Raw genomic sequence first — 8,847 nt, 5'->3', positions numbered from 1 at the left:
AGCTCAGCCATACTGTGCTGTGCCGATGGCAACACGCTCCGACTGTGTCCGACTCTGTCTAGAGGAAAGACAATTTGTTCAATTTGGTGACTTATCTAATCTTCGCTATGTAGGAGCTCCTTAAAATACAAATGTATTGTGCTTTCTTTAAGTGCAAATTTTACTTTCCTTTTTGGAATTTACATTTTGGTTTCCGGGGGACTAAAAACACAGCCTCTAAGTAACACATGGCGACTATTAAATTGTTACCGGCACAGCTACGACTTGCCCTTCTTTGGAAACTTGTGGGTGAAATTTGCAAAACAGTGTATGCACAGAATTTGTATTAATTTTAAGATATTGGTAACCATATGAGGGTATATTGTTCAGCTGTAATGTTTGGTTCTGAATCATTCTGATCCAGACCAGCTCACATCCCTCATATGTCTCCTTGCCTCTCTTGGTCTTAATTATCCCTCCTCTCATTACACTATTTACTGTCTAATTAACCCTGACAACCCCATGCAAAGTAAATATTTAAAAGAATTCAGTGAAACACATATTTATGGAGCTGTTTTCCTTTTTTTTTTGTTCTGTAATTGTACGAAGTGCTGCTACCAAATCCTCCCAATAAAGCGTTAAACCCAAATGATGTTTGAGGTGGGATGTGAGCTGCCCACGCTCTTACTAAAAACAAAAGTAAAGATACATCTGGGAGTAAGCGCAGTCTGTGAGTGTTTTGATTTACTTCTGTAATTTCACTGCAGCTCCGGTGGTTTTTACTGTAAACCACTCCTACACTGTCTGCAGATGTGGCACTGGATTTAGTGGGAGGGAATTTACTTGTACTGTGTGTGTGTGTGTGTGTGTGTGTGTGTGTGTGTGTGTGTGTGTGTGTGTGTGTGCGTGTGCGTGTGTGTGTGTGTGTGTGTGTTGTGCTAGATACCCAAATCAAATTTGGTTCTTTCTCTGGAATTCTGTTGGTATTTTCAAAGAAAAGTGACCTTTACTCTTTACACTCTGGATTTTTAAAATGCAGCAAGACTTGTTTCTCTTCACTCCTTCGCAACGGATACAATTGTGGACTCTTTAGTTGTTTCAACAATATAATCTGAAGACACCCTCACACATAGTGTGACTGATCAGTTCGATTGGTTTAGAGAAATCTGCTGGTGCAATAAGGCCGGATGTAAGAAACAAAAGAAAGACATGTTTTCTGTCTTGGGCACTCGGGACGGAGACTTTTGGAATGTTATTTTTCATTTGCATTCTCCTCCCCTTCCGCTATCTACAATCTATTTTGCAACGGCACCGCCGCTGCATCCTTCACACTGACCCAGAATCCTTCACACTGCCCCAGACGATTGCGATTGGTTAAAGGAAGTACAAATAAGGAGGGGCCTTTTTTCCCCTTTACCAAAGTGATAATGTGTGGAGCCAGACCATTCGGTAGCGCGGCATCTGATGAGAATAGGTCTCGGTCCAGGCTCTAGAATAGGAACTCAAACAACAAATTGATCTCATGGGACGGCGTTTAAGTAGTTCAAGACACTTTTAAGGCCATTCCATTTTTCATTACAGGCGTTTCGAGCTTTGTTGGCGTCATTTCACACCAAAGAGTTCACGCTGTGACACCTTTTTTTTTCGCTCACAATTTAACATCGGAAATTAGTCACAAACATCACTAACGTGGCTTCGAAATAGGCCAACAACTATTTTGGTTTCTCATGGGACATGAACACCGGTGTCCTGGGTGAAAGTCTGAATCTGTCCACGTCATTGCTCTCCCTCGACTCGTTATTCCACGTCTTTAGCTCCGAGCATAGCATATTCACACAGATGGGTTGACATGGCAGTCAGTACAGACTAAATGGTAATGACACAAAAACCAAGAACGGCGTTGTCAAAATGACTGAAGAAAATGACGGATCGTTCATATGCCCATTTGGTGAAACCAGGCTGCAAACCAGGCTGAGAAAAGAAGTATGAAAACAACATTTGCTTTATGACAATGTCTTTTTCAAGACTATCTTGGTCGTGCAACTGCAAAGTAACATATAAAAAACATTGCTGAAAATACAAACCCCTCAATTTCGCGAGGTTCATCTTGCAATACAGAGGGTCCATCTGTAAAAGTCTCAAACTTCAGAGACTTAACGTATAATGATATAATAATATGTTTTGTTGGGCCATAATTGCTCATCCAGACTGCTCAGTGCTTGTGTCATCATGAATGAACCGTATGAAAGCATAAACACTCCATGACCTCATAAATCACCCTGTACTGTTTTCGTTGTTGTTCTTGCATGCTTTTTTTCGATAACCTCATAACTTGTTACAGATTATCTCACATAATTGATTGAGCATCGACCAAAGTGGCATTCTTTCACCTGTCAGGAAGACAAGGTCTTTTATTGATTTTTACACTCTGTAGTGAAGCCAATTTCCCACGTTATGGACAATAAAGAAGCTAATCTATCTATTGCAAAACCGTGCTATGCATAAAACACATTGTCATACAGTGGATAGATATGGTGATCCGTTTGTGCCATTTTGAAATCACATTAAAAAAAAGACAGAATAAGAAAGTTCGAGATACATTTCAAAGAAGCGTGTCCAATAACTGAAGTGCAGACTGCAACTGTGACCGACAACCCTTATGTTTTCATAAAGAGTAGAGCAGCTGGCCACATTCCTTTCATTCCTCTACATAATACGATGGATGTGACATCTATATTCATCCCGGTGACCAAATGTAAACAGTCAACTCCAAACGAGAAGAATGCAAAGGAATCCGAGCGGCTTTCTGGACTTTCTATTCATTCCGTCAAGGACCAACTGACAACAACAAACTAGTTTTCACACAGGAGCTGTATTGTTTCTCCACATGTGTTGTGTCGTCGTGCGGCGGATGAATTCAACGTGCAGTGGAGCGCCGGGCAGATAATAGTGTTTACGCTGGCTTTTGGGTGCAGGTGCACAATCGAACCCAAGGGAAGGAAATAGGGGGAGGGGGGGGAGGGGTTTGACTGTGACACAAACAGGAAGCAAGCTGTTCCCTCCTGCCCAGTGGGGGCACACAAAAGGGTTTATTCCAAATGTTGCCCTTGTGAAATTTACGTTGTTGGCTTATTTAACGCAATATGCTCTGCCAGGAGCTTACATAACAGACACTATTAAAAGGTCTCTCATTGATCAGTGAGTATTTAAGGGGAGTGAGTATTTAATGGGAGGTCTGGGGAACAATGCCAGTGGAAGTTCAGGAAATGCCTCTTGAAGTGAAGTGATGGAAAGAAAGTCCCTCTTTATTATGTTCACATTTGTTTCTGGTCATATACGGGACAGCTGTCCTCTTCGTCCCACTGTTGGCAATAGACCAGACAAGTTTATTTTAATGTGTTCTGGATGTCAAAAATGAAAGTAATTTGACTCCAAAACAAGCAAATACTGAACCTAAAGATGTAAAACTGTAAAACCACCGCGGGCGCAAGCAGTAGTACAGAAATGCCAATGCTAATAAAGGGCAAGAAGCCATAACCATCCACAGAGCTATAAAGCTTGAAAAACAGTCGCTTTCCCCTTTAAAATAACAACAACAAAAAAACATATAGATTAGGTTTTGAAAGATATTTAATGTTATTGACGGACTACATTTCATTTTCAATGATTGTAATGACTTTTGAGCCTGTCCTAAAATGTTTGGAATATAGTGGACCACTTTTCAAACCTCCAGGTTTATTCTCCACATGAATTATCTGCAGACTGCTAGCAGGACTGTAGCAGACAGGGAGCAGGGCGTGTTTTCCTTGTGTGTGTGTGTGTTGTGTTTTTATGTGTGTGTTTATGTGTGTGTGTCCAAGGGATGTCTTACACGGTGTGGGAATAGGTCCTAACTCTGTACAGGAAAGACATTAGGAACAACATGAGATGTGGGGGGAGTGGGAGGGGGCTTTCAGGGAAAGGAGGAAACGAAAGGAGAACACCCTCAACTTTTCATCCTCATAACAAACCCCCCCCCTGCGAAGTGTCCCTCCTCAACAATAAGTGCACCGCAGCGTGGCTCGACAACAAATAGTGCGTCACTAACGAGTCCCGGCAAACATTCCTGCCCGTCTGCGTCTGCGTGTCGTCCAATGAATCTCGCCACAGACTTGAGAGGAGTGCTTTGGGACAGACACTTTGTTATGGGATGGTAGTGTTTCACTCTAAGTTCTATATCCAAACATCACTTTTGGAAGATGAATTTCGTAATTCTCTGAATTATATGCTTATATCTAGCTAGCTTATATCCATTAATTGTGAGACAGTTTGACTGCGACAAATGAAGACGGTGTTAGGTTGTAGTGGATTTTATATATATTTGCACATGTAGATAAGAGAAGTTTATGTTTTAAATTAATACATAAAGAAAGATATGATAATTAATTTGGGATATTATGAGGAATATTCTGGAGGAATGTATTGTGAAACATAAGAGAGGATCACTGTTTTATTATTCTGTTTTAATGACAAATGTAATGATTAACTATGATGCATGAGAATGAATGAATGTTTTATTGTTTAGACAATAGTTAAAATGGATGCCGATTGAAACCTAATGTGTTGCTTTTATTCGGAAGGCAGGATAATAGGGTTTTATTGTGAAGGGGAACTTCCTGTCCTTGACCGGAAGAGTGAGCTTTGACCTCGCCTGTTTACTAATTGGCGTAGCGAGTAGAATGGCGGCATCCTTTGAACTGACCAATGGAACTAACCTTTAGGTGTGAATTCATTTGCATGACCATACTAATAGCCGAGCATTTGTTCTGGGGACATGGTTCTACTGGTCTGGAGACTCGAGACAGCCCCGGTCTGTGGCTCCCTGGGAGCTGCACTCCGTCTGTGGAGAGTTCCTCCTTTCTGGCCCCACGATCGTGAACGCTACATGAGTATTATCTTTGCCATTAAATATTGTTAAACTTTAACTCGAATCCTGAATTTCCTGCGGCCACGGGACCCGGAGCTTTGAACACGAATCTTACAACGGCCTTAGTTCTTAGATGAGCATGTAATCCTTCAATTGATGATGGTGAAAGATACTATGTTTAATCAGAATATAGGTTATAGGTTATTTTACCTTTTTAATGAATTTAAAATTTTATTTCAGCTATTTGACTGGGAAATGGTGATCCTGTAATGTGTTGCATGCTTTTAATGTAGGAACCGATAGTAAATTTGCGGATTGTTTAAAGGTTATTGGGTCAATCAACGATTAGGGGGAGGGGCTTAACATTTTTAACCCTCTGGCCAGTCATTGTTTGGGAGGCTGAACACCGCACATGACTTAGAAAACACTGTTTATTGCACTTTCTATGTTTCTACGTTCATCCAAGTGTTTTGTTTACTCTTTTAATGAATAAAAGCCCTTACATCTATTTTTGCAACCCAAGCCATCATTGTCAATTGACCCAGAGTTCTGTGTAACAATCAACAACAATGGACGCATTCATGTATTTTCATATATCGATTATTTGGGTCATGAATCTGAGCCACAAATGGTTCTTTGGCAACAAAAGGGAGGGAAGAGTTTGTTTGTTTTCAGAGTCAAGTGCCACTCCAGCTCCTCTCGTGGGAGTGATTCATTCCTGGAGAGAGAGAGAGAGACAGAGAGAGAGAGAGAGACAGAGAGAGAGAGAGAGAGAGAGAGAGAAGGGGGAATAACTGAATATGCCGTGGTTTCCACAAGGTGAAGCAAAATCATATTACATTACACTGCTAAATGTCCACTGCCCATGGGAACACACACAATAAACGAGTGGCTTCAGGAAGTTAAACATCTTTCGTCCGACACCCCGAAACAACCGCAAACACAACATGTTTTTTCTTCACAATATCGTCGACCAAACCAAAGCCAAAAGACACATTTAGAGACTTGACCTAATTTTGTTCCACAATCCTTTTAGTGATAATGAAAAAGTCTTCACACCATTCTTGAACGCAACGCACACACACACACACGTTTTTATCCCACAAGATGTTGACTCTGTCCATCAACAAGCAGTAATGCTTTAATAGGCTTCACAACAGCATCGGTGATCAGGCCACACGGCACAATGCACAGCACCTTTCGGTTAACAATGGAGGAGCATTAATCTGAAGTAGGACAATTCCCACCATAACTTCTGATTCATGCTTAGCGTCGCCATGCTTCTTGTGAATAAGTTCAACTAGTGAATGATCTTTGTAGTAGAGTAAAACTCCATTATAAGTCTCCCCCCATGAGACAGTTTGGAAGACAACAATAGTTGATTCATATCTAACTCACTTAATGAGCAGGTTGCAGTTTGACCCTCTGACCCCAGTTGTTGTCCATAAGGTCTCATTCGTTGCCTCCTAATTAGTTCAACTTTACAATTGGCTCTTTTATGTATTCCTCAACCAGCTTGTCTTCCCAGGCTCACTGTTGTCTTTTAAAAAGACAAGACAGAGTTTTTTCTACTGGTTGTACTAGTTTAACTGGGGATGAAAGGAGTCTCTGAAATTCCAGTTTGAAAACTATATGGGTGGTGGCGCTGCCAAGCACTTTCTCCATCTAGTTAAAAGGTGTGAAAAGACATAAATAATAACTTTAGGAAGAACTGTTCAAGGAAGGCGCAGCAGACCTTTTCATTCAGCTGTCAACAATGTTGTGTGTTTATCAAATTAGTACTTTATTTTCATGTATTTTTGACACACACTGTGTGCTTTTCGAATTCTGTTCGTGGTCATGATCATGTTTTCAGCCGCACGCTGTTTTTTGTTTCTTATTCGTGGGATTCAAAAATGTCCCAACCCTCCAACAGAAATAATTTGGTAAAGGAATCGCGTGGTAAGAAATTGTATCACCATAGATAATCCAGTTAGACTTTGCGTGGAAAAAAAGATCAGAGGGAGAGACCAGACATTAGCTCTGGGTACGGCACATGATGCAAAACTCATTTCCTGTTTTCAAACTCACAAACAAGCTTGTTTTTCAAGCCCACATGCGAGAACACAGGAAGGGTTTGAGATGTTTGAAAACCAACCAACCTCGCAAAGTTGTTGCAGCATGTTGCACAGTTAAAACTACCGTGTCCCATCGATCGCATTTATTAATGGTGCTTTGAACCGTAAATGCGTGCAACGAGCATTTTGGAAGTCCAGCTTCGCCAGTGGCACGATCAAACCGTGTCCTTCAGCACTTGTTGTTCTGACTTACACAGAAGCGGTGACTCGGTGCATGTTTTGCTGAGAAGTCTTTAATGATGTTAAATGTCTGATAAGCTTCAGGGTCAAATGTTCTGGCAGTGAGTCAGGCCTGCCAGCTGCTGGCAGCCATTGTGTTTTGGGGATTGGCCTCTTGTCACAGTGATGGAGAGGAAGAGCCAAACAATCCTCAGCTGAAAGCGTGATATTGTGTCGGGGGAGCAGAGTGTGTGTGAGAGAGAGAGTGAAATGGTACGTGCAACTTGAGGGATTTGTGTGAATACCTGCACGTATTTATATTTAAAAGTGTGTCTGTATGCTTGTAAGCTTTAAAGTGGTTGTTCAAAGTACTTTAATTATATGTACTAGTAACTATTTCAGATAAAGACAGAGATGTGATTTCCTTGGATACTTTAAATCAGGCTTCTTCCACTTCTTTAATTTCTTTTTTCCATTCCTTTGGAAAAAGGAAACTCAAACATAGTGAGACAACCACAGGTCATTTCCTCTCATCCCGTTCCCATCCTTCCTTCTCTGCGCTCACCCTTCTCGTCACTCATCACTGGGAGTGCTGATCTTGCAGTTGTTGCCCGTCTTTGTTTTCACAGAACACATCTATGCTTTATAGGTCGGTAAGGCTGAGAGGAAAGTGAAAGTGATTTTTTAAGACGACGGTTGTAATTTGAGCCGATGGGCGTTGTACGACACGGCTCCAGGGACAACAAGGCCGGCCTGTCGGCCTATTGGTCCCCCGTCAGGAGGACCTGCAATAACTGTGGCGATCCCTCAACTTTTTGATCTCACATCATCATCAGGATCAAAACTGGCTGAAATAAAGACATTCCCATCAGCCTCAGCTGTTTGTGTGGAGTGCAAATTACCAAATATTAGAACACTAACACACTACAAGGCCGACCAAAGACCGAGACGAGATGAGCTCTAAAAATAAACTGAACTGAGGATGAGGAGTTGTTCTGTTGGACACCTGTTTGCTCAAGATACTCAGCTATACTATTTGTCTTTTTTTCCTTTTCTTTGGCGACTGAGTTAATGTTAACTACTTCTAGTCTCATGATATGTCCTGCCTATGTGATTATTAACACATCTTCTCTTCTTGTGTCTTATTTTTGTCTGTTCTTCTCTTTCAACGAGTGAGCTAAATTGAGTAGCTATGACTCAAAGTGACTCACACCTCAATCACTTTCGCACATGGGCACACACACACACAGACACACACACACACACACTCACACAAACAAAGACTCTATGTGTCCCCAAGCAAAGGTAGCAGCTGGTACCGGCATCGCGTTGCATGTTTTTCGGAGAGAAATATCAAATATCTGAAAGGTTCCCTGAAACATTTGAAGCGGTGCCTCTGGAGATGGGATACAAGCACACACACACACACACACACACACACACACACAGAGAGGGAGAACAACAACAACCCACTGGCTGTGAATAGCACGGTGTGTCTTACTTACAACTTGTTAGGGATGGAGAGAGGACACTTAATGAAAAGGCTGTCCAAGCTCCGGCCTCCCTCACAAGTACGCAAACATGCACTCAGGGTCAAATGTCCTGAGCTGCTCTTTCTCGAGCTTTGTTGAAAATGTCATGATATTTAAGCTAGATGCTAAAAATGACCAGAGCACAAGAAGAAGA

The sequence above is a fragment of the Cyclopterus lumpus genome, chromosome 12 (genome assembly GCF_009769545.1).
Source record: "Cyclopterus lumpus isolate fCycLum1 chromosome 12, fCycLum1.pri, whole genome shotgun sequence".
Classification (NCBI taxonomy): domain Eukaryota; kingdom Metazoa; phylum Chordata; class Actinopteri; order Perciformes; family Cyclopteridae; genus Cyclopterus; species Cyclopterus lumpus.
The sequence above is the reverse complement of the archived record's forward strand: the minus strand, read 5'-3'. Positions refer to the sequence as shown.